This window comes from Dipodomys merriami, unplaced genomic scaffold (genome assembly GCF_024711535.1).
Source record: "Dipodomys merriami isolate MVZ:Mamm:240054 unplaced genomic scaffold, mDipMer1.0.p SCAF_139, whole genome shotgun sequence".
NCBI lineage: Eukaryota > Metazoa > Chordata > Mammalia > Rodentia > Heteromyidae > Dipodomys > Dipodomys merriami.
This window is the reverse complement of record NW_027202704.1, coordinates 2,593,170-2,618,940: the sequence shown is the minus strand read 5'-3', so window position 1 is coordinate 2,618,940 and position 25,771 is coordinate 2,593,170. Positions and strand designations below refer to the sequence as shown.

General features: G+C 45.9%; 1 pseudogene; it reads right to left on the bottom strand.

The window, feature by feature from the left end:
- The window catches only part of LOC138825641 (MTRF1L release factor glutamine methyltransferase-like), a 60,729-nt pseudogene that overhangs the window by 11,341 nt on the left and 23,617 nt on the right, over nt 1-25,771 (bottom strand).

The following is a 25,771-nucleotide window of genomic DNA, read 5'->3' as shown; positions in this document are numbered from 1 at the left end:
GTGGTTTATGGGAGATAAGATTCTCACGCACTTTCCTGCCCGGGTTACTCTGAGCCACAACCATCAGACCTCAGCCTCCCAAAGAGCCAGGATGATGGGTGGGAGCCATGAGCTCCTGACTGCCACCATCCAATTATAATCCCTTAGGCCCAGGGGCAGGCCACCCACACTATACCTCCTTGCTGGGATTAGGAAGCAGATATGAGTGGGTTTGATACTTCAATAGCCTACCTATCTTTGGGCATTGTTCTGGGTCAGTCTGATGGAGGCTTCGTCCTTATCAACAGCAATGACTTGGCTCTGTCACGAGAACAAATGTCCCCCCGGGAGGAATCAGGTCTGGGGTCTTTCCTCTGTACTCCGCCCGCTAACCGAAACAACACTCCCGAGCAAAGGGTAGTACACTTGGAGTGTTTTTATTGTCTTATAGCCAGGGTCTTGTCAGATAGGTGGGGGTATAGGTCAGAGGCCCTGGATTGTGCTGGGCAGGGGGACAAGGTGACACCTTCTCATCCACTTTCCTTCAACGGTGTAGCTGAGGGATGTGGGGAAGGACTCATGAGATGGACAATGAATAACCGTCATGGTCTAGCCAGGGTACAGAGGGGCTTACCTCATGAAGCTGCTTCAACAGGCTGAGCAAAACAGCTCCTGACCCACAGCCAACCTCCAGAATGAGAGGGCCACCTTGGGTTCCAGCCACATGGGGATGCTGGGCCACCTCCTCCAACACTCATTCTACCAATTCCTGAGAGACAGAGACAGAGAGAGAGAGAGAGAGAGAGAGAGAGAGAGAGAGAGAGAGAGAGAGAGAGAGAGAGAGAGACAGAGACAGAGACAGAGACAGAGACAGAGACAGAGACAGAGACAGAGACAGAGACAGAGAGACAGAGACAGAGACAGAGACAGAGACAGAGAGACAGAGAGACAGAGAGACAGAGAGACAGAGAAAGAGAGAGAGAGAGAGACAGAGACAGAGACAGAGACAGAGACAGAGGGCCAGAATTACACTTAAGGCAGATGCTGATGGCTCATACCTATAATCCTACCTACACAGGAGGCTGAGATGTGAAGATCTTGGTTCATCGCTGGCTCAGGAGGAATATCTGTGAGACTCTTATCCTCAAAGAACTAACAGAAAATGGTAAGTGATTCTGTGGCTCATGTGGTAGAGTGCTAGCCCTGATCTGATGAGCTCAGGGACAGCATCCAGATCCAGAATTCAAGCCCCACAAAAGACAAGAAGTGGACTTCCCACCACAAGAAGTGGACTGAATAACAACCACTGTCATAGGAAGCATGGCAGAGAAATCAGGCCAAGATTCCTGTCAGCTGGCGATCATGAATAGGTTACCTGGCTGGAAAAATGAATAGAGTGAAGGATCCCTTCTTCATGGTGATAGGGTAATGATGAAAGACAGCAACATTTTGTTTCATGATCCCATACCTGTTGCAGGATTTATAACAGACCCCATCTGAGCCCTTTCCCGGCAACTTCCTGTCATATGCTCACAGAATTGTTGAGAACTGTATCTGACACCTGCTCCCTCTGTTCCTGGCCCTGCTCCAGAGATCCCTCTGTATTAGTCCCTTATTTACTCACAACTGTCCTATGAGGAGACTGAGGTCCGATGGTTGACATCCAACCCAGAGCTCCACCTGTGGTCAAGAATTGGCTGCCATGAACTAAGAGTTTGGGACAATCCATCTAATATGATGACTGAGCTGCGCGATAAATGTCTACCCACCCCCACACCTCCCACACACATACACACAAACACATCTCCACCGTCCTTTGCAGACAAAGATGTTTTAGTTTCTTTTTTTTTGTTGTTTGTGGGGCTTGAACTCTGGGCCTGGGTTCTATCCCTGAGCTCTTCAGCTCAAGTCCAGTGCTCTACTACTTGAGCCACAGCACCACTTCTGCTTTTCTGGTGCTTTATTGGAGAGAAGAGTCTGAGGGTCTTTCCTGCCCAAGCTGGATTTCACCAGTGATCCTAAGATTCAGCTCCTGAGTACTTAGGATGACAGCCATGAGCTACTGGCACCCAGCCAAAGATGCTTTTCTATGCCTGTCATCCCATCCCTTCAGGAGACTGAGATCTGAGGACTGCAGTTGAATGCCACCCTCTTATCTCCAATTAAACACCCAAAAACGTTGCAAGTGGAGCTGTGGCTCAAATGGTAGAGTGCTAGCTTTGAGCATAAAACAAGGAATGGGACCCAGGCCCTAGTTTTAAACTTTTTCTAGCATAAATCCACCCAAGAAAGGGAAGCAGGTGAGCACATCGGAGCTCAAAGCTCACACATAATACTCAAGACTCACAGAATAGACCCCATTGTGCTCTGAGTCTCTAAATTCTATGTCCTAGGTCATGGCAGTCTTAGATGGGACTGACCATGCACCAAGTCAGGACATTCAAGTACAATCTAATACTGAGAAACCCGTGACCTCATCAAGGACTCAAGATCTCTCACTGTCCTGCCTTGACACTGGGCAGTCAGGTGAGATCTAGTTATCAAACCAAAGGATATTGGAATGAATGAATTCTCAGCCAAGGGATGCAGACTGGCGGGCTCTAGGTGCCTCTATCTCAGGAGGAGAAAAGGGCTGATCCACCTCAGGAATGATCCTGGGTTGTGAGTATCCTCAAAGAAACAATGCAGCTCAGAGCCCAGTGCCTCTGGTGTTTTCACCAGCCTCGACCTTCAGTCCGCCCTCTCTAAATCCCACATCTTCCATCTAGACTAAAGGCTGAGCCAGCAAGGAGACCCAACTCTAACTCTGAGAATGGCATTCACGGGGCCCTAGAGTCCACTAGAGGAAGTCTTAGAGCAACATGTGTCTGATTCTTTCCCTCATTCCCTGGCTGTCCTGTGCCAGTGGCCTGGTTTCCTCTGTCTGTGGTTGAGGAATGAACACTGGGGGTGTCATCTTCAGATTGAGCCAGCAAAAGTCCCAGTCCCCAAGGATGTACTGCACAGGCATCCTGCAGTGGGCGACAGCGAGGTCGTCAAGGGTGAACCCAGAGTGCTAGGACTTTTAATAGGGATGTGGCTGGGTTGAAGGCTCTATCACTGATGGTCTAGGTTGTCAGGTGAGGTCATGGCTTCAATGGCCTGGCACACCTGATCTGGGATCATCCTCCCTCTTCATCTTCCTGGTTATCTCTTGCCACCCCCCTCTGGACACTCCCTCTCCCTCTCCTCCCTAGCTTTTAGACACTTTCTTCTTATCTGACCAAAAAAAAACTCAGTGAGCTAGGGGAGATTGTAACTGGGTGACACACCCTGAGCCCTAGGGTCTACACCAGGCTGTTTCCCTCTGCAGTAAGCAAACAACTCAGATCTTGGATGTCGTGAAGTTGCCAAGGGGACTGCGGCTTGCTCCTACATACTGGCTTCAGGCTCTGAAACTGTCCCCGCAGAGATTGTGAATGGTTGGCTCCCTTGATCCCGGAACTCCAAACCAAGGCCTGCATGATTCCTTCTTCCTTCCTTTCCTTCTTTTCACCCTCCATCCTTCCCTCCTGTCTTTCTCTGTCCTCTCTTTGTGTCACTCCTGGGCCTTAAAATCAGAGACTGGGTGCTGTCCCTGAGCCTTTTTACTCAAGGCCAACAGTCTATGGCTTGAGCCACTCATCCACTTCTGGCATTTTCTTTTTGGTAGTTAGTTGGAGATAAGAGTGTTATACGCTTTCTTTAGCTAGGATGACAGGTATGAAGCAATGGTATCCAACTCAAACCAAGATTTCTTCATGTGCTGTGGAACCAGCACTGGAACCTTTCATCGTGTATGACCCGCCCCCGTCCCCCTGGGCTTGACACACACTGTAATGGTTTGTTGGATAAATAAATGAGCATCTGTCTATGACAATACTACAGAAAAGTCCCATCTAATTCAGGTAAGCATCCTGGGTGGGGGCAAAGCCTGATGTACCTCTCCAACAGTTCTCCCTCCTCCTCTTCCCACCCTCCTGGTGCCACTGGACTTAACTGTTTTGGTTTCAAGGACGAGAGCCATGAGGTCTTCACTGGACTCCAGGGCCTCTGGGATGTCTATCTTCTCAAAGATCTCTGTCCAGCCACTTACCAGTTCTGTGGCACTCCATTCCCCACTCAGGTGTGAACATAGTTGCTGTGAGGTGAATGCCAGGCTCAAGGGGCCTCCTCTCCACTCCCTGGGGCAGACAGGATGGTCCACTATATCTGGCCCCCAAGTTTCATGTTGCAGAGACAGGATCCTTGAGGCATCCCAGGTCTCTGAATCTCCCAGATTCCAGTGCAAGTGCTGGGAATTGTCTCTGCTCACAGCTGACAGGTTGCAGATGGCGAGGTCACAATCTCTGCTCCCCAAGACATCCTCAACTGTGGTGGTCAGCCTAGAGAGAGCCGGTGGAGAATCAGCAGCTGCTGGAGAAAGGCAGTCAAGGCACGACATTCGTAGCAGGAAACCTTCTGGTTTGGGAACTCTGCCTGTGCCGGTTTGAAAGTCATTATTTTCGCCAGGCAATGGTGGCTCACGCCTGTAATCCTAGCTACTCAGAAGGCTGAGATCTGAGGATCGCGGTTCAAAGCCAGCCTGGGCAGGAGAGACTGTGAGACTCCTATCTCCAATAAACCACCAGAAAAGCAGAAGTGGCGCAGTAGCTCAAGTGGTAGAGAGCTCGCCTTGAGCTGAAGAGCTAAGGGACAGCGTCCAGGCCCAGAGTTCAAGCCCCATGAGAGACAAAAAAAAAAAAAAACCTCATCTTTTGGTGGCTGAAATGGTCCACTAATTTGACCCAGAATCCCAGGCATTAGTAGAAATGCCAGCTTCAAAAAATAACCCTGGAAAAGCTGGCATTTCACTTTTCCCTATTAAACTTAATGGGTTCCAAAATCAGTAGTCCCCTTTTCCTTCCAGACAGCCTTCAGCAGGTTACAGAAATGGCATTCAGAGAGCCTTAGCTAACTGCCATGTCCTGATCCCAAGCAGGCTCCAGCAGGGGGAACACACTTGCCTACCATTGCCTAGCTGGAAACAGCCCAGGAGGGACACAGATTGGAGTCTGCAGGACTCCAGGGAGGACTGCCCACCAGTGCACTGCCCTGGGAGGAAATCCATGGCAACATTGGGGACCTGGAGCCCTCTGCTAAGATGCCCTTGGACACCATCAATGCCCTGGGTAAGATTCCCCTCTCATCCTCTGTCGTGGTGAACCATCTGCCATTTCACACCATTCATCACTTCCCAGACCCTCCTAGATTCACAGCCCCTGCCCTACACCCCCTATCTCGTTCCCTAATTATGTTTAGCAGACATATTCCCAACTTTGAATTAGCTCCAACTATACACGTGAGAGCAGACTGTCTGGCTGGAAGAATGCAGCTGTGGTCACAGTAGCCTCATGAGCCTTCTGGCTAAAGACAGAAGGGCAGGTGTCCACTCTGGTCTGTGTTTCACACAGGCCTCCTAGGATAGACCCACGCAGGCCCAGCAGTTACTGTGGGCTGCAGGAAAGGGGACGAATGTGGTGGGAAGGAACATCTAATGAAACCTTCTCTAAAGAAGACATGAAATGGTGAAAGAGAAAACAAAAATTGTGGCTGTGCTCATACTGGGCATTAATGAAAAAAGAACAACAAATACACACATGCACAAAAATAAAATGCTTTTGCTCAGGCTAGGAAGGTGGCTCAGTGTTAGAGCGCATTCCTTTCATGCACAAGGCCCTGGGTTCCATTCCTCAGCACCACATAAGATAAAAGATAAAAGCCGGAAGTGGTGCTGTGGCTCAAGTGGTAGAGTGCTAGCCTTAAGCTGAAGAGCTGAGGGACAGCACACAGGCCCAGAGTTCAAACCCCACAACTGGACCCCCCCCCAAAAAAATGCTTGTGCTCTTTTTAGAAATGCTGACTGTACAATGAGAAAGATGGTCTCTCTCTCTCTCTCTCTCTCTCTCTCTCTCTCTCTCTCTCTCTCTCTCTCTCTCTCTCTCTCTCACTCTCATACACACCTAAACACACAGACTCAGTGCAGTGCCTCTCCTGAATTTGTTGGTTTCTCATCTAGGCAATGTACCAGCTCAAGCACGGGGGTTCCCTTGTCAGAACCAGGGGCAACCACCCAAGGGGAACAATGCTCTAATAATGTAGAACTACCCTGCCTCCCCCTTTCTCCAGGGCCAGACCCTTGGGAACAACCAGCCTTGACTCCCCATTCACCAAAACCTAGCCTAGGACTCTGGGTGAACGAGTCCCAAGACATGTGGCTCCTCAGAGCCTGGACAGAAAACAAAGCACGGGGTCATGATGCCTCCAGAGAGGTGTCTGACCTGGGGTGGGGGCGTTGTTGGGGACTTTGATGAGGTCCTAAAGGCTATATACATGGATGGACTCCCTACTTCCAGCCTACATACTTCTGGGCGACTTGGCAGATTCTTGGGGAGGACAAGGAGACCAGATGGACTGGGAGCACTAGTAGAAGCTGGCAGAACTAGGAAATGTGATCACCCAGTCAGAACTGTTGACAGCTGGAGTTGGGGGTACAGGCTGGTTGTATATGTGTCAGAGGGGGTGTATTTTTCTTCCAAATACCCACCTTCTATCTGACCCCAATTCCCTCACCTCTCTAGTGGGCTCTTCTGGGAATGTCCTCAGGTGAAAGGGTGACTGAGCACAGAAGAAAAGAGCTCACACAGCAAGGGGGGGGGGTATCTTCTTTATCCAACACCTCCCTCCCCAGCAAAAAGGAAAAGACCTAAGAAGGCAGGTGGTGGGTGCTGCTCGCCACCTCTGACTAAAGCCACCAGGTTCCCACCAGGGAGAGAAAGGATGCAGATGCAAGGCTGTATGGCTCCCACTGCTCCAGGCTAGGGGCTATGTGGTGCCCCCTCCTCACCTAACTCTGAAGCTCCCTTTTCCTGGAACACTGGCCACTAGCGATGAGGATGGGATCCCCGGGTGGACACCCACCTCCACCTCCCACCCCTGGGGTGCATTTGTGGCAGAGCCAGGGCAGACTGTGGCGCATGGGGGAGGTGTATGCATGATGGGTAAGGGGAAGCAAGAGGTGGTGTTCTGGTTCGGCTGGGATGGGGGGAGGGTAGAGTGGGGAGTTGGTAGGGGGTGGGGTCATGGGCTGCTAGCCCGCAGGGCAGCCACTCACGTGTGCTGCTGGAAGAAGCTGTAGGCTGCGATCAGTTGCGCAACCGGCATCTGAGGACCCGGGGCTGGGACCAAGTCAAGGCCACAAGCATGCCAGGGGCGCGCCATCTCCGCCAGGTGACTGCAAGAGGCTCTGTGGTTCAGAGACGGCAGCACCATATTTGAAAAGCAGCGCTGCTGAGAGGGGGCAGGGGCGTCTGCGGGTGCATTTCGGGGCTGTGCGCAGCCTCTGCTCCTTCTCAGCTCCTCCTCCCCTGTGTAGGCAGCTGCTGCTGCCTCCACCTCAGTAGCAATAGCTGCCTCATCGCCACATGCTCTGCACTTCTGGCCAGGACTCACACTATGGACAGAGCAGCCGACAGCCACTGAAGCCGTTTCCACTGTGTTAGGTTTTTTAAAAAGAGGTAGCCGAGTAAGAACTGCACCACGCATGTGGTATTCAGGATAGGGGTAGGTTTATTCAGTAGACCTGCTGGGACCAGGCAAGGTTGGCACTCCACGCAGCTGGCAAAAGAAAAAGAGGGATGTTTGGCCCCAGATTAGGCCTTATATAGGGTAGGGATACGGGGAAGGGTGTGTCCAGGTAAAGGGAAGTGGGATCAGGTGGGAGAAAGGTGTGGCCACATCAGGTTAAGATGTGACCTCAGCAGATGTGGATGTGACCTCTTCCAGGTGTCCCAGTTGCCTAGATAACGCAGGTACTGTGTGAGGTCTGTTCACAGTCCAGGAATGGACCTTACACACTGGTGCTTGTGTAGTAAGAAGACCCCCTACTCAGGCAGGCAAGCCCAACTAGCCGTCCGGAGTGACAGAGCCCACCGCAACAAAGTTATTATTAAAGAAGCAACTTTATTGAGAAGGTTCCTACACTGACAGGCCAGGGCCGCAGCACAGGCTTGGAGATGATACTGCAACCCCGAGCAGCCCACTTGCTTAGGTTTTTAAACGCAAAAATCACAAGGTGAAGCCTGGTCAAGTAGGCAACCAATGAGATTTTCACACACCCAAAAGATTGCACAGTCATACCAGACCACATGCAGGTGGCCAGTGAGGTTACACTTTGTCACATAATGGCTGTTTAAACCAGCCTGTCACTTTTGGTTTAAATGACTCATGAATTCAAGGTAAAGCAGAGCTTAAGGTAAACATACACAAAGGAGTTTAGTGGAGTTTAACATAAACATGTGAAAAAGGTGGAGTTTATAGTAAACTTGGGATGTCCCCAGCATGCCAGCATGAGCCTGATTTCTGGCTACCTGTTTAGTCCCTGAGTCTTTAACAGAACAATGGAGGTGGGTTAAGTTGTTATGGGGAGGGGGACCTAGAGGCATTTTCATTCCAAGAACTGGGCTGGTTGGAGCCAAGGTTTTTTTTTTTTTTTTTCTAAAATCCCTAAAACAAAAACAAAACCTGTAAAGAAGCTGTCCCAGCTCGAGTCTCCTCTCAGGGCCTACTTCACTTGTGCTCCTGCTCGCTCTTCTCTCTGCTCTCTCTCAGCCCCTCTCCTGGGCCTTGCCACCCTGATGCACAAGCCCCTGCTTCCTTGGGCCCCTAGTCATTGCTGCCACCAAAGTGTGCCCCTGAGCCCTGCCCCCTCCTCCCCTGGGCCCCGCTCCCCACCGCTGGCCACAGTTGCAGCCCTGACTAGATCCTAAGGCCTCCAGACCATGGCAATTGCAGCCTTACCTCAGCTCAGCATTCTCCACCCCCCCCCAGTACCTGCCCAGGGGATTGAATCTCCCCTCAGCCCCACCACTGGAAGAGACTCTCCTCCATTCCCCTTCACTCCACACACCAAGCAGGTGCATGGTGACATGTGTGTATCTGTGTTTGTGTTTGTGTCTGTGTGATTGTTGGGGATAACTACCTCTAAAGGACTCAGAATATAGCACCCTTTGGGATGACTCAGCACACAGTGCACTTCCAAAAACAGCACAAAGCACTCTGTGTAAAGGACTCAGCACACAGCTCCCTTTGAAGGACTCAGCATGTAGTATACTGGGTAGAATACTCCGCACACAGCACCCTTTGAAGGAGGGAGTCCATAGCCTGCAGTATAAAGGACTCAGTGCATGGCATGCTTTGAAAAACTCAGCAGATAGCAATTTTTCCTAGGGACTCATTACATAGCACCCTATAAGACTCCAGACAGCACCTTTGAAGGGCTGAGTATGAAGCACCCTGTAAAAAACACCCAGTGCACAACACCTTTTGAAAAACTCAGCACATAGAACAATTTTGAAGGACTCAGCACATACCACACTGTGGAAGCACTCAGCACACAGCACCATTTGAAGGACAGTACAGAGCACCCTGTGTAAAGGACTCAGCACACAGCACTCAAAAAACTCACCTCATACCTCTCTTCGCAAGAGCTCAGCACATAGCAGGACCCATTGGGATGCATTAGATCACCACACCTTTTGAAGGACTCAGAATACAGTACGTTGTGTAATGGACTCAGCACACAGCACCCTTTGAAAAACCCAGGACGGTCTACTTTTCTCAGGGACTCAGCACATAGCATCCTTTGTGATGACTCAGCAAACAACACCTTTTTGAGGACTTAGCACAAAACCCCCATATAGGAAGGACCCAGCAAATAGCTCCCTGTGAAGGACTCAGCACATAGCTGTATGTCACAAGTTCACCTGTCATTAAAATTAAGGTGCTTTCTTCAGTATCACCATTCTTCAGAAACACTTCACAAACCCTACTACTTCACATTTAGAAAACCTGTGTTTTATGGGGGAAGGTGACTGGGGGTCTTGAACTCAAAGCTTGGGGGCCCTGTCCCTGAGCTCTTTGGTTCAATGCTAGAGCTCTAACACTTGGAGGCACAGTTCCAATTTTGTTTTTTTGGGGTTGTTCTTTCACAGGTCTTATGGTGATAAGTAAGGACAAGTTGGGGTATCTGTGGGCAAAGGCTCTTAGCTCAGCCTGGAGCTGACCACTCTCTTCCTTGTGTCTCTGGAAAGTTGGGTATCCCCTGGAGCTCTCTTGGCCTAGGGTGGAACAGACCTGCTCTGGCATCAGCAATCAGAGTGAGCAAAAGTCATTTTGGCTCTGGTCACTTCCCCAAATTGAACTCTAGAGGATGATGGCACCGGGCCACATGTCCCGCGTGTGGCCACCAGGGGGCAGGAGTGGCCCACCATAGGGATTGTACCTGAGAGTTGTGTTTACTCTTGCTTCCCTAGGGCCCCCATCATGCTTCAAAGCCACACTGGAGAGGAAAGTCCTTGAGACTCTTACCTACAACTAACAATCGAAAAGCAAGTGGGGCTGTGGCTCAAGTGGCACAGCACTAGCCTTGAGCAAGAAAACTCAGGGAAAGAGCCTAGGCCCTGAGTTCACACACACACACACACACACACACACACACACACACACACACACACACACACACACATACACCACATGCATGCAAAATCAAAGATTTCTACACTGCAATCTTTGGGTATTCTCTACTTTCCCCCCACTAAGCCTGGTGGCTGCTGGCCTAGGTTTTTGATGCATACAACATCACATGGCATCTTTGATTTTGGGGGAACAGAATGGCTAGAAGGTCAGCCTTCCCCCATCCCGGCTCCTTGATTGGGTCATGGTCTATCCAGGCCCTTTGGGCTCCTTACAGACTTGCCAAGATGCGTTCAACAGGCATCACATACTTTGCACTGGTGGCACATGCCTGTCATCCTAGCTACTCAGGAAGCTGAGATCTGGAGGATCATGGTGCCAAGCCAGTCTGGACAGGACAGTGAGACTCTGAGCCTCCATGAAACATCCGAAAAAAAGTGCCATTGTGGCTCAAGTGGTAGAGTGCCAGCCTTGAGAAAAAGAGCTCAGGGACAGAGCTCATGGCCAACAACAACAAGGGGAGGCATTGCATGTTGTCTTTGGGATTGGCATGGGCCAAATATAATTGGAATTAATTGTAATTGGAATTGATCAAGTGCACCAAGACAAAGCAGTACCTCCTTTAGTCCCGAGCTCCTCCATCTCTTCTCACCCCCTGGCCTTGTCCGTGCTTTGGGTCAGCATGTGTCTGGCTGGATAGGAGGGCTCCAAGGAAGATCCCAGAGCAATCACCCCAACTCCTTCTGCTCTGCTGCTTCTGCTCTTTGCCATAGACCTTCTTCCTGGAATCCATCCATGAGGTCATCACCACCAACATAGTGGTGAGTGGTGGGTCTGGCCTAACTAGGGGCAGTCAGAGGTGGAAGTAGGTCTGGGACTAGGAGCCTCCACCTTGGGTGTGGGCTGAGGACAGAGTTGACCTTTATTTCATCCTGAGCCTTGCAGTGGTGGGGAGAAAGTTAGTCTTCACATTGAGTCAGGTAAGATCAGAATCTGGAGGAAAACTTGTGTGTGGGAGGATGTGGGACTCAGGGGGCCACTGTTGTTGGTACTCTCTTGGGACTCCCCTCTCCCTCTCATCCCTCAATGGTAGAATAGAAACTTCAACTAAGGGTATGGGAAGAAGGGGCGGGGGATTATTTTGGTGTGAACCAGACTTGTGTTTCATATTCATACTAGCCCCTACTTCCTATTTATCTGAGGAATGGTCATATGGGTTTGGGAGGGGGGACAATCATCCTAGCTGAGAATGTGGCTCAGTGATAGAGTGGTCACCTAGAATGCCTGAAGCCCTTGGTTCTATTGCACACAGAAAAAGCTGGAAAGGAGGTGGGGCTCAACTGGTAGAGTGCCAGTCTTGATCAAAAAGAGCTCAGGGACAGTGGCCAGGCCCTGATTTCAAGCCCCCAAGACTGGAAGAAAAAATCTTTGTTGGAGGCTTTTTTTTTGCTTTGAAAACAATTTATTCTTTGTGATAAGCATAACATGTGCCTCTTTCCTGGCCACCAATGGGCCATTATATGCCCCTTGAGTTTGGGACAACTCCCTGAAGCCTTTGTCCTCCCTGACCCTCAGTTTAACTTTCCCATCACCCAGCAGATGGAGGCCTGAGAGAAAGCCACCTGGCCACCTACTTCTGGTGGCTGCCAAGGCTTATGAGAGTCAGTATGTCACATAGAGAGTCATCATCTACATCAGTTTACAGGAGAAAGTGGGCGAGCACTCCTCCCCTGAGCCTGGGAGCTGTGGACGGATCTGAATGTGGGGCATCTGGAGCAGGACTTGCTCCTTGGGGGAGTCCTCTATGGGGATGGGAACCCTGACCTCTCCTCTGGCAGTTTCCATGCTCTCTTCAAGTTGCAATTCGTCAAAACCTTTCTGCTCCTCCCTCATTTCACCCACCACAGGCCATGAGGCGTCTGAAGCAGTGCTGGTGGTGGGTGGCATCTGAAGACTGCTGTATGTGCCTTCCCCTGTGAGGAGCAACAGCAGCTCTTGCAGCACTCTCCTCCTTTCCATCTTCTCCTGGGACAGCCAGTGTATGCACTTGGCTTTCTCCCAACACAGCTCATAGGATCTCAGGATAGGCTGTGTTTCCAGCAGCTGCACCCCAGCCTATGGTGATGAAAGCTGAGGCACAGGTGCCATGACCTGAGTTCAAGACCATTCTTGGCAAAAAAAAAAAAACCAAAAAGGAGAAAAAACAATAGCTCCCTGGCTTGCAATTCATGCCGTTTCTCCGACCTTTGAATTTGAACTTAAGGCCATGGTAACTCTGAAGCACTGTAGACGAAGGGGAAGCTCACCATGCTTGAAGACAAGAAAGTAAGGCCTGGTCCCTAGGCCTGAATTCAAGTCCCAGCCTTGGAAACATTCTATTTATATACATTGTAAAGGTAGGATTTGTACTTACGTATAGATGATCAGTCCATATCCTGTTTGTTGTGGTTATTTATTGTATTTCTATTTTTTTCATTTATTTTCTATTTTTTATTGTGAAAATACTGTACAGAGGGGTTACAATCACATGGGCAAGATAATAAGTATATTTCTTATCAAGCATTGTAGCCTCCTCCTTTGTTTCCCCTTCCCATCTCCTCCCAGCCCCCCCATCCTCCCCACTCCTCCCCCCCCATGGACACCCACCCCCCACCCCACCCCCCCCGGCACCAAAGTTGTAATGTTAGTTTTTGACATAACGACTTGTACATCTCATTGTTGCAATGAGTCCACATGTATCCCTATTAAACAATTTGTTTTTCTCCTTCCTATCCACAAATTATACTACATCAAATACAGTAAAAGCAGGGGTTATCCTGAGGGGGATGGACATACAAAGAAACAAAGAAACAATCTTATAAATGTGTTAGAAACAATTGCAAGAAAGAAAAAAAACCATTTGAGTACATATCTTAGGGTTCATTTCTATAACATCACCTTATCTGACCTTTTCTGCTTGACTCAGACATATACTAGATATTGCAAATAACGGAAACCATGGGACCTATGTTTCTTTGGGCCTGGTTTACTTCACTTAATATAATTTTTTCCAAATCTTTCCATTTCCTAATAAGTGGGGCAATGTCATTCTTTCTGATGGAGGCATAGAATTCCATTGTGTATATATACCACATTTTCTTGATCCATTCATCTTCTGAGGGACATCTGGGTTGGTTCCATATCTTAGCTATAGTAAATAGTGCTGCAATAAACATAGTCATGCTGGTAGCTTTAGTGTGGTCTTGTTTGTAAACATTTGGGTAAATGCCCAAAAGTGCAATTGCTGAGTCATAGGGGAGCTCTATGAGGAGTCTTTTGAGAATTCTCTAGACTACTTTCCAAAGTGGTTGAACAAGCTTACACTCCCACCAACAATTGGGTAAGGTTCCCTTCTGTCTACATCCCCTCCAGCATCTGTTGTTATTAGAGTTCTTGATTATAGGCATTCTAACTGGGGTGAGGTGGTATCTCAATGTTGTTTTGATTTGCATTTCTTTTATGGTTAGGGAGGTTGAGCATTTCTTCATGTGTCTATTGGCTATCCTTCTTTCCTCTTCAGAGAAGTTTCTCTTTAAGTCTTTAGCCCAATTATTTATTGGTCAGTTTTTTCTTTCAGGATTTGTTGTTGGGGGATTTAATTTGTTGGGTTCCAAGTAGATTTTACATATGAGATTTTTTATTGACTATGATGACACACATTCTATTTATGATATTGATGATAACCCATCACATAGTGTCTAGATTTGTAGATATGTTCTCCATCATGTCTGACACCCGGGACTCTCAGAGAAAAGGAAAACAGGTATCACACTCAGCTTCGTACTCCATGATACAATTGTTGGCAGTGCTGGGATCTGAACTCAGGGCCTGGCAGACCCAAATCAGACCCTGAATGGGTGTGTCAACACGGCAACCTCTAGCCAATGAAACTGCCAGGGAATTTTCAAGACCCTGAGGTTGAGCTACAGGGGTGGACAAAATAGCCATACATGGATAGACAGGTGATAGAACACCAATAAACATTTATTTGTACAGAGTGCCAGAGACATCTACCTAAGATTCAATGACATCAACTACATTCCTACTACCTCTTAGGTATTTATTATGCCACCATTGAAGGAATAGTATTCTTTTCATGCTTAATAAACCATTCGTTAAGATGAATCATCGTCCTAGGATCATTGCATCTAATTTTGGACTAGACGAATGCACGCAGAAACTTCTCATTCAATCATGAGTTTGCTAACATTTCATTGTTATTCCCATGCATAGGAACAAGTATCTTGGGATCTCACCCACTGGTAGGTGTCAGGACCAGGATTCAAGCTCAGGGCCTATGTTGCTGCATGGGCCTATGTCTTCCCTGATAGTCCGTTAGCCTTCTCCAATGCAAGGTGAAGTACCATTTGCAGCCGTGTAATTCAGACCCAGGATGGTCACCATGCAAAAGAAGAAAATATAAAAAAATCCATCCTGCGACATTTTTTCCATCATTTTTCTGTCATTTGTTCCTGTAAACTTCAGAGCCTAGGATCCCAGGATTGCCTATGGGACATGGGAGCCCGCCAGCCTAAGGTGATCAAAGCTGAGGTAGAGTTGTCATGAACTGAGTTCAAGTCCCATGCTTGGCAATACTACTACTACTACTACTAATAATAATAATACACCCTGACTCAGAATTCTCACCATTTTTCTGCCACCTCTGAGATTCCAACTCAGGTCTGGGTAACTTTGTTGCACTGTGGGGGAAGGTGAAGCTCACCATCCTTGAAGACTACAAAGTCAGGCCTAGTCCCAAGGCCTGAACTGAAGCCCCAGCACTGGCAAAAATCATATGCTCACCTATTTTACACATAGGATCTCTCTTTACATAGAGATTTGGAAGGTATCATGCATTCAGTGTAGTTATTCTTTTTATTGTGTCTTAGTCATGGATGCATTTTGTATTTTATTGCATATGATGGCAGCTATAACTGTGCTGACATGGATGGCAACTGATTCCCATGAATATAGAGTTGCCTGTATAGCATACTGCATCCTAGCTGAGACCCAGGACTTTCACAAGACAGAAATACAGGTGCAACGATTGGCTTCTCACATCAGGATTCATCTTTTGGCAGTGCTGGGATCTGACCTCGGGAACTAGCAGGCCAAATAGGCGAATGAGTCCAGGTAAGCAAACCAGCCTGTGAGCCACTAAGGAGCTCTGGCCGTTCCCAGGACCTGAGATTGAGCCCCATGGGCGGGGGGGGGGGTAGGGAGAGAAGGGGAAGAACAATAGTCATCTATTCATAATCCGAAGGTAGTATGTAAGTAAGTACATATTTGTATAGAGTAGGATGGCGACCAATGATGGAATCCAATCTACCTTGTTACTAACGATTCTTGGATCTTCCCCAATGCCTCCATTTCATGACTGTGATGATTATGGTCATGTTTCATCAACTCTTCATTAAAAATAATCAATACCCCATGAGTCTTGCCTGTCATTTCCTACTCACATCAAGCAGGAAGTACTCATTCAAGGATAAGATTGATTGCATTCCACGACTCTTCCTCGGTCCAGAAACGAGTGTCCCAATATTTCCCACCATTCCCTCATCGTAACAGGGCTGACTGGGATTCGTCCTCAGGGCCTTCATTGTCTGGTTAGCCTGTGGCTCCCCCAAAAACCAGCAGGCCTTCAGCCATGCCAGGTCACCTTCACTCTGCAGGTAGCCATGTTCGGTTCCAGAATGGTCACCATGCAAAGGAAAATAAACATAAAAGAGCCAGGTGGAATTTACCGCTGCTTATTTTCCCCTCAAGGGTTTTTTTTTCCAGCAAGCCCCAGAGTCCGAGGGTTTGAGGATGGGCTGTGGGTCCAGAGGCTGCAGCCTAGGATGATCAGAGCTGAGACAGAGTTGCCACGACTTGAGTTCAGGCCCCGGGGCTGGTAAAACAAAATGAAAAAACTGTGAATGAAGAACCCTAGCTCAGAATTTGTGCCATTTTAATGCTAGAGCTGGGATTTGAACTCAAGTTTGGGTAACTGTTGCACTGTGGGGGAAGGTGTAGCTCACAGTCCTTGAAAATTAAAATGTCAGGCCTGGTACTGGGCCTGATTTGAAGCCCCAGCACTGGACAAGCCCACCCCTTTTAAACATAGGATCTCTATTTACATACAGGTGTGGTATGCACCTTGTTTTCAGTGTAGTTAATCTTTTTATTTTGTGTCTTATTCATCTATGTATTGTGTATTTTATTGAGTATAGGATGACATATATAAATGTGCTCACATGGATGACAACATATTCCCATGGGTATAGAGTTGCCTATGCTTTCTAGATCCTAGCTGTGACCCAGTTCTTGCCTAAGATAGGAAAACATCTGCAAGGTTTGGCATCTCACATCAGGATGAACCTTTTGGCAGTGCTGGAAGTTGAACTCAGGGCCTAGCAGAACCAACTGCCAAATGTCCACATGAGCACACCAGCTTGTGAGCCAATAAAGAGCTAGACCATACCCAGGATCTGAGATCTAGCCCTGGGGTGGGGGTGGAGCACCATATTCATCCATTCATAAGCTGAAATTAGTATGCTAATAAAGGCCTATTTGTATAGAGTAGGAGATGTGGTGAGCTGTGTTGGAATCCTATCTTCCATGTGACTACCGATTCTTGGATCTTTCCCAATGACTCGATTTCCTGAATGTAATTATTATTGTCACACTTCATGCAGTCTTAATTAATATCTTGCCTATCATTTCCTATGCAAATCATGCATGAACTTCTCAACTCTTCTCTCGGCCTGAATTCAAGCACCAGTACTGAAAAACATAACATTTATAGACATTTTAAAAATTTAAGTTATATCTTTATATTCATTTTAAATCATGTTTGTTGGAGTGATTCATTATATTTTATTATTATTAATTGATTGATTGATTGATTTAGCATTAATTTTATCAACTGTGAGTACAACTATAACATTTATTACATTTGTTCCAATCTATTCCATAGCATGTAGCTTTGCAGACATAATATATACATCATACGTGACACCGAGCATTGCACAGAAAAGGAAATCAGGTGTCACACATGGAATGTTACACCAGGAAGAAACTTTTGGCAAAGATGGGACCTTAACTGAGGGACTAGGAGGCCCAATTCATGAAGGGATGAGTGTCAGCACGGCAGCATCTAGCCCATGCAGGTGCCAAGTGGATCCCAAGACTTGGGATCGAGTTCCAGGTTGGGCCAAAATAGCAAACATCTTCTATGCAGATGATGGTATACAAATAAATATAAATTTAGATATTTACATAGTGCCAGAAATGTCTATTTAGTATTCAATGACACATAATTTGCTCCTCCAGATTCTCAGGTCTTTAGTGAGGACTCCATTTAATCAATAATATTATTTTAGTGCATAATAAACTATGAATTAAAATCAGTCCGTGTCCTGTGATTATTGGGTGTAATATTCTGCTAGACTAATTGATGAACTACTCATCCAACAATGACATTGTTCACATTCCTCTGGTGCTCCTATGGACTAGCAATAGTTTCTTAGGCTCCCCATCCCTTTGTGGCATGACCGCGATTCAAACTCAGGACCAAGGATTCCAGGTTGGCCTATGGCTTCACTGACAGCTTGTCAGCCTTCAGGAGTGCCAGGTGACCTACAGGCTGCAGCTGTGTCATTTGGACCCGGGATGGTCACCATGCAAGGAAGGAAAACCAAGAAACCGCCAACCATCCAAAGATCGCGGTATTTTTAGGTGCTGTTTTCATTTTGTGTTCCTGTCAGTCCACGAGGCCTACCATCCCATGATCGGCTGTGGGTCCAGAGGCTGCACCATCCCAGCCTAGGGTGATGGAAGCTGAGTCAGTGTTGCCACAACCTCAGTTCAAGTCCCGTGATTGGCAATCAATCAATCAATCAATAAATAAAATATTAAAATATTAAAAATAGCCAGGCACCCGTGGCTCACACCTGTAATCCTAGCTACTCAAGAGGCTGAGGATTGTGGTTCAATCCAACCCAAGTTGTAAAACCCATGAGACTCTTATCTCCAATAAAGCACTAGAAAACCAGAAGTGGTGCTGTGGCTCAAGCGGTAGTGCACTCACTAGGGACAGCGCCCAAGGCCAGAGCTCAAGCCCCATGAAAAAAAAAATTGTAAAAATACTAATGAAGCTCCCCAGCTTGGCATTCGTGCATTTTTTTTCCTGTCAGGCCTGGGATTTGAACTCAGAGTCTGGGTAACTCTAATGCACTGTGGGGGATGGGGAAACTCACCATCTTTGAAGACAAGCAATTCAGGCCTGTTCCCTAGGCCTGAATTCAATCCCCAGCCCTGTTAAATTAATATTCATCCACATTTGAAATAATGATTAATATCCACATACTTATTTTTACCACATATTATTTTACTGTGTATTTATTTTTTGCACTATTCATTCATTATTTATATTGACTATTATTACACTTATAACATGTATTAAATTGATTACATCTTATGAGAACTATACAGATTAGCATATGTATTATATATCTTACTTCAGACACAGGATATTCACAGAAATTCTATAGTAGATGATCCCATGCTTAGAAAAACAGAAAGAATACACCCACCAAAGTTGAATTCATACCTAGGCACCCCAGTGGCTCACATCTGTAATCCCAGCTACTCAAGAGGTGAAAACTGGAAGATGAAGTTTCAAAGCCAATCCAGGCAGAAAAGCCTGACTGACGACATCTCCAATTAACAAGGAAAAATCCAGGCTACAGGTATGGCTGAAGTGGTAGAAAATCAGCTATGAACAATTAAGCCTAGAAAGAGCAAGCTGAATTCAAGTGCGGAGAGAGGGGGTAAGGGAAGAAAGATAAGATTGAACTTCCAGACAGGTGTTCAGTCTATATCATGTTTGGTGTGGTTATTCGTTGTATTTTTGTTTTATTCATTTATTTACAATTTATTTTATTGACTGTGATGACACCTACCCATGTATTACATTGTTTACACGCTATCACATAGCATTTAGATTTGTACACTTGTTCTCCATCATGCCTGACACCCCACACTCTCACAGAAAAGGAAAACAGGTGTCACACTTGGCTTCTTACTCCAGGAGGAAATTTTTGGCTTGCTCTGAGATCAAGCCCCAGGAGTGGCCAAAATAGCCATACATGGATAGGCAGGTGGTAGTACACCAGTAACTATGTATTTGTAAAGAGTTCCAGAGCCGTGTATCTAGTATTCAATGACATCTGCTACATTCCTACCAAGTCTTAGGTAGTTATTATGCCTCCATTGAAGGAATATTATTCTTTTCATGCCTAATTAACCATTCATTAAGTACAATCAGCATCCTAGGATTATTGCGTCTAATTTGAGTCTAGACCGCTGCACAAACTATTCAATCATGAGTTGGATACCATTCCATCGGAATTTCTATGCACAGGCAGGAGTCTCTTGGATCTCCTGTCATTGGTAGGTGTCAGGACCAGGATTTAACTCAGGGACTGTGTTGCCGTGTTGGCCTATAGCTTTCCTGACAGTCCACCAGTCTTCAACAATGACAGGTCACCTGTGCGTGGCATCCATGTCATTCAGACCTAGGATGGTCACTGTGCAAGGAACCAAAGCCAATAAACCGCCTACCATGGGCAGCTGGCGGCTTGTTTTAGTGTCATTTTCATTTTGTTTTCCTGTCAGACATCAGGTCTTAGGATTCCAGGATCAGCTTTGGTTCTGGAAGCTGCACCCCAGGCTAGTGTGATGGAAGCTGAGACAGAGCTGTCATGATCTGAGTTCAAGCCACGTGTATGGCCAAAAACAAACAAAAAAAATTAAATTAAAAAATAAAAACAATTAAAAAATTAAACAATTAAAAAATTTAAAAAATATTTATTTATCTCCCTGTTTTGCAATTCGTGCCATTTTTTCTGCGAGGCCTTGGATTTGAACTCAAGGTCAGTGTAAATAGGCAGCACTGTCAGGCTAGGGGAATCACACCATACATGAAGCCAAGAAAGTCAGGCCTGTTCCCTAGGCCTGAATTCAACCTCAGTCCTGCAAAACATACTCCTCATATACATTTTATTTACATTTTAAAGACAGAATTTATACTTCCATATAGTCAGACAATATCATGTTTGGTATGGTTATTCATTCCATTTCTCATTTTATTCATTTATTTACCAATTATTTTATTGACTCTGATGACACCTATACCGTTTCTTACATTGTTTACTTCCTATCACATAGCATCTAGATTTGTAGATGTGTTCACTATCATACCTGACACTCAGGACTCTCCCAGAAAAGGAAAACCTGTGTAACACTCAGCTTCTTACTCCAAGATTAAATTTTGGCAGTGCTGGGATCCGAACTCGGGGCCTATCAGGCCCAATTCATGAATGGGTAAGGGTGTGCATGGCAGCCTCTAGCCAATAAAGCTGTGAGGTGGTTCCCAGGTGCTGAGATGGAGCCCAGGTTTGGCCAAAACAGTGATACATGGATTGGCAGATGGTGTATACATTTGATATACAATTGATACATATTGGTAAAGAGTGCCAGAGCCATCTATCTGACTGAATGACGCCTACTACATTCCTACCATCTCTTAGGTATTTATTATACTGCCTTTGAAGTAATATTATTCTTTTTAAGATTAATAAACTATCAATTAAAATCAGTCAGCATCCTAGGATTATTACATCCCCTTTTATACTTGAGTGATGCACGAACTACTCTTTCAATCAGTATTCCTATGCATAGGAATGAGTCTCTTGTGCTGTCCTGCCATTGGTAGGTGTCAGGACTTAGATTTTTAACCCAGGGCCTATGTTGACAGGTTGGCCTATGGCTTCCCTGATGGCCCACAAGCCTTCAGGAATAGCATTTCAACTCCACTTTGCAGCTGTGTCATTCAGACTCAGGATGGTCACCCTGCAAAGAAAAAAATAATGTAAAACCCCCAGTCCTCTGCAGCTCGCTACTTTTTGTGCTGTCGCACATTTTTTTTCTTCCTGCAAGCCCTCTGGGCCTAGGATCCCAGCATCGACTATGGGTGAGAGGCTGCAGCCCAGTCTAAGGCAATCAAAGCTGAGGTAGAATTGCCACGACCTGAGTTCAAGCTCCATGGTTGGCAAAAAAAAAAAAAGAATGAATAAAAAAATTAATTAATTATTTAAGTAAATTGAAAAAAGTCCCCATGGTTTGGAATTTCTTCTAGTTTTCTTTCCTAGCCTGCGATTTGAACTCAAGATCTTTGTAAATCTGTAGAAATGTGAGGGAAGGTACAGAGATTCTTCTACTTGAGTTCAAATCCTGTGCCAAGCCAAAAACAAAAAATTAAGTCACTGACCTCAGCTGGGGGTTGGGGGGATAGCTGTGGATGTGGGAGGGAAGGGATGGCAAGGGGAAAACAACCGAGGAGGCAACAATGCTCAATAGTAAATGTACTCATTACTTTGCTCATGTAACTGCATCCCCTCTATACAGCATTTTTACAACAAAAAATGTACAAAAATGAAACTATTTAGACCTCGGGGAAGCACCTTGCAGGTAAGGGAAGGATGTCTGAATAGATATACAAAATTATACACTGCTGTTTTTAAAATGTTCAGTATGGAACTGAATAAACATAACTGCTTGCATTAAAACTAATAAAGTCACTGTCTTGGAACTGGAGCTAGTATTTCTGCCACTGCTGGGATTTGATCTCACCATCCGGGTAACTCTTTTGCATCGTAGGTGAAGGGGAAGCTCACTGTCCTTGAGGAAAAGAAATTCAGGGTAGAGTTCCCAGGGCCTGAATGAAATCCCTATAATGGAAAATAATATTTATGTACATGTGTAATATATGTGATGTATTACATGTGTATGTTTATTACAAACTATGATTTTTTATTATTCATTTTGTATTTCTGTATTTATATAATTTATTCATTTACTCATTATTTATTGTATTAGTATTGTTATACACATAAAATTTATTACATTTTACACATCTCTTATAAAATTTTACATAATAATTTAGGACATTGACTCATTTTTCATTAATAATTTATTATGTGTTGAAACATGATACATAATTAAATGGAGGCATTTGTCACAGTCTTCACATGTTTAGAGTCTCTCCCAAAAATGAACTTTGTCTTGTTGATCTTTAACACCTTCCTATAGGAATTTCTTTAGATGATTTATATTCAGGAGCCTTTCCTTGAGGATAGGCAAGTTGAGGGATAAATTTATAAGGATGGGACTGGGAATGTGGCTTAGGGGTAGAGAGCTCTCTCAGCATGCATGAATGCCAGGAATTGAATTCTCAGTGCCACATACTCAGAAAAAAAAACACAAGCTGTGGAGTGCTCAAGTGGTAGAGCACTAGCCTTGAGAAAAAGAAGCACACAGACAGTAACCAGGCCATAAGTTCAAGTCCCAACACTGGCAAAAACAATAGGCCAGATGCCAGTGGCTCACACCTGGAACCCTATCTTCTCAGGAGGCTGAGATCCGAAGACTACAGTTCAAAGCAGCATAGGCAAGGAAAGCCTGCTAGACATTTATCTCCAATGAACCACCAAAAGACCCCATGTGGTGCTGTCGTTCAAGTGGTAGAGTGTTCACCTTGAGATGAAGGGCTCAGGAACAGTGCCCAGGCTTGAGTTCGAGACACACAATGAGCAAAAAGTGAGGGTTAATCAAAGTACTTTTCCTATTTGCTAATTAGGAGAACATTCTCTGGAAAATGAACGCTGATGTACACCAGAACTGGAGTCAGAGCTCAAGGTTCAAGTTTAGCAAATCCATATGCCCAGCCTCTCAGACCCTAGCATTATAACCTTGTGTCCTACAGAGTTCTGAAAGGTCCATTGTTGAAAGGCTTAATATGCTCCCCAAGCCCTTTGTGATAAGCAGTTGACTTATATTGTCAATGTCATTACAATTCTGACCTAGCAGAGCACCAGTAGTAAGGCCCATCACCCTAGCTCAGGAGGCTGAGGTCTGAGGATCACAGGGTGAAGCCAGCCAGGTCAGGAAAGTCTATGACACTCTGAATTCCACTTCTGAAAGGGCAGATGTTCAAGAGCTTCCTGGGTTTCCCTTGGTGATGAGAAGTTACTTGTACTTGAGTTGAACTCAAGGTCTGGGCACTGTCTCTAGCACTCTACTACTTGAGCCACAGCACCAATTCTGGCTTTTTCTCTGCATGTGCTATAGAGTGATCAAATGCCGTGCTTCTTGCATATTAGGCAAGCACTCTCACACAAATCCACATTCCCAGCCCTCTCATCTTTTTCATAATGGTATTTTCTACATAAGTATGCTACCATTTTCCATTCCCCAAGTTTAATTTTCTGAATACTCGTTATTTAAAAAAAAAAAAAAAACCTGATCTTCTGTTCCCCTGCCTGATTTGTGACTGTTCCTGCCTTGGCCTCATAATAAAATGTAAATAAAGGCTGCTGAGACCTTAAGTGTGCATCATATAAGGACACAGGTCTGGAACTATGGAAGAGAAAAGCCATGGGCCTGAAAAGAAGAGAACGATGCAGTATGCGCATCAAGTCTATCTGAAAAATAAATCTTACATAAAAGGAGAAGCATTGCATACAATCTGTTTGCACTCAGGGAGGTAATATACACACATAAGTAGATAGGACACTGATACATAAACTTGGCCTTCTCTTTTTGAATTTTTTTGGTGGCCATATCAGGGCTTAAACTCAGGGCCCTATGTGTTCCTCAGCTGTTTTGCTCAAGGCTGAGACTCTACCACTGCCACAGCTCCACTTCTACCCATCTGGGTTAATTGGACATACGTGCCTGCCAGGTTTTCCTGCCTGGTCTTGCTTGTATCTCCTGCTCGGCTTTCTTTCTCAAGGCTGGAGCTCTACCCTCTGGGCCACTGATCCACTTCTGGTTTTCTGGTGGTTTATTGGAAATAAGAGTCTTGCAGACTTTCCTGCTGGGGCTGGCTTTGAACAGAGATCTCCTGAGGAGACTTCAAGTGGCTTTTCTCAGTGATTCGCCGAGGATCTGCTCCACACAAACTCTTAGTCTAAATCTTGAGAGGTACTAGAGAAAAAAGGAAACATGAAGATGCTTCTAGTATGTTCTAGGTACTTCAGGTTGGAGACACAAAACACTGAAAATTATTAGATGATTTAATAGGCAGAGAGTATGAGGATGGCTCCAGGTTTTGGTCCTCTGGTGCTGAGACAGTAAATTCACTGCAGCTCAATGCTAAGTGACTGAACTGGCATGTCCTGTGGACATTTACTGCCAAAATCATGTGACACTCATTTCTCACTTTTGGCTTCAAACCTGTGACCAGAGAAGAGGAGGAAAAAAAATCCTTCTCAGAGAAAGCACCTATAAAGAACATTGGGTAGTTTACTTATAAATTCAAGGCATTGGAATGATGCTGTTAAGTAGTCAGATTGTCCAGATTAAGAAATGAAGAAGAAAAGAAAGGCAGGTGACAGTGGCTGCTGACTAGAATCCTCGATCCTCAGGAGGCTGAGATGTAGAGAATCTGAGTTTGAATCCAGCCAGCATAGGAAAGTCCATGACATTGTTATTTCTAAGAAGTCACAGAAAACCCAAAAGTGGGTCTGTGGCTCAAGGTTAATGCACTACTCTTGAGCAAAAGTAACTCAGGGACAATGCCTATGCTCATAGTTCAACCCCAGGAACTACTTCCATGTCTTTGTGTATGTGTGGATATATTTCTATAGGTGAAGCTCCAGAGTAGCTATGATAAAAGGCATCAAGCTAGAAATTTTGTTTTGAATACAATGATTTCATAACACAGAGACTGCTTTCATGACAGTGCATGTTCCTGGGCTCCCCTCACAGTTCCCAGTGCAGCCTGAGGGTTTCTCTGCCTCCCAGGCCTGTTGGAAGAAGTCTCTCTCATTGTCTGGACAGGCAGACAAAAGGCCTCAGTCCTGTACAGCTGTGTAACAAACAACTGCATCTGGGCCAATTAGTGAGGGTTGAGTGTGGATGGGCTCTGAAGGTCAGTATAAAAATGCCTCTTTATACCCCAAGCTATCTCTCTCCCCAGTGCTCCCTGTTGACTGGCAGCCTTCATTGATGCCACCTCCTTTGGCAGGCCAAGTTCCCAGCACTTATCCTGCCTTTGTGAAACTATATTCTGCTGTTCAGATACAGTGCTCAATATAATTCAGGAGTCCTTCTGGCAGACAACTAGGGCACTTAACCTCAAGAAATGTTTCATTGAGGATGATGATGGGCCTAT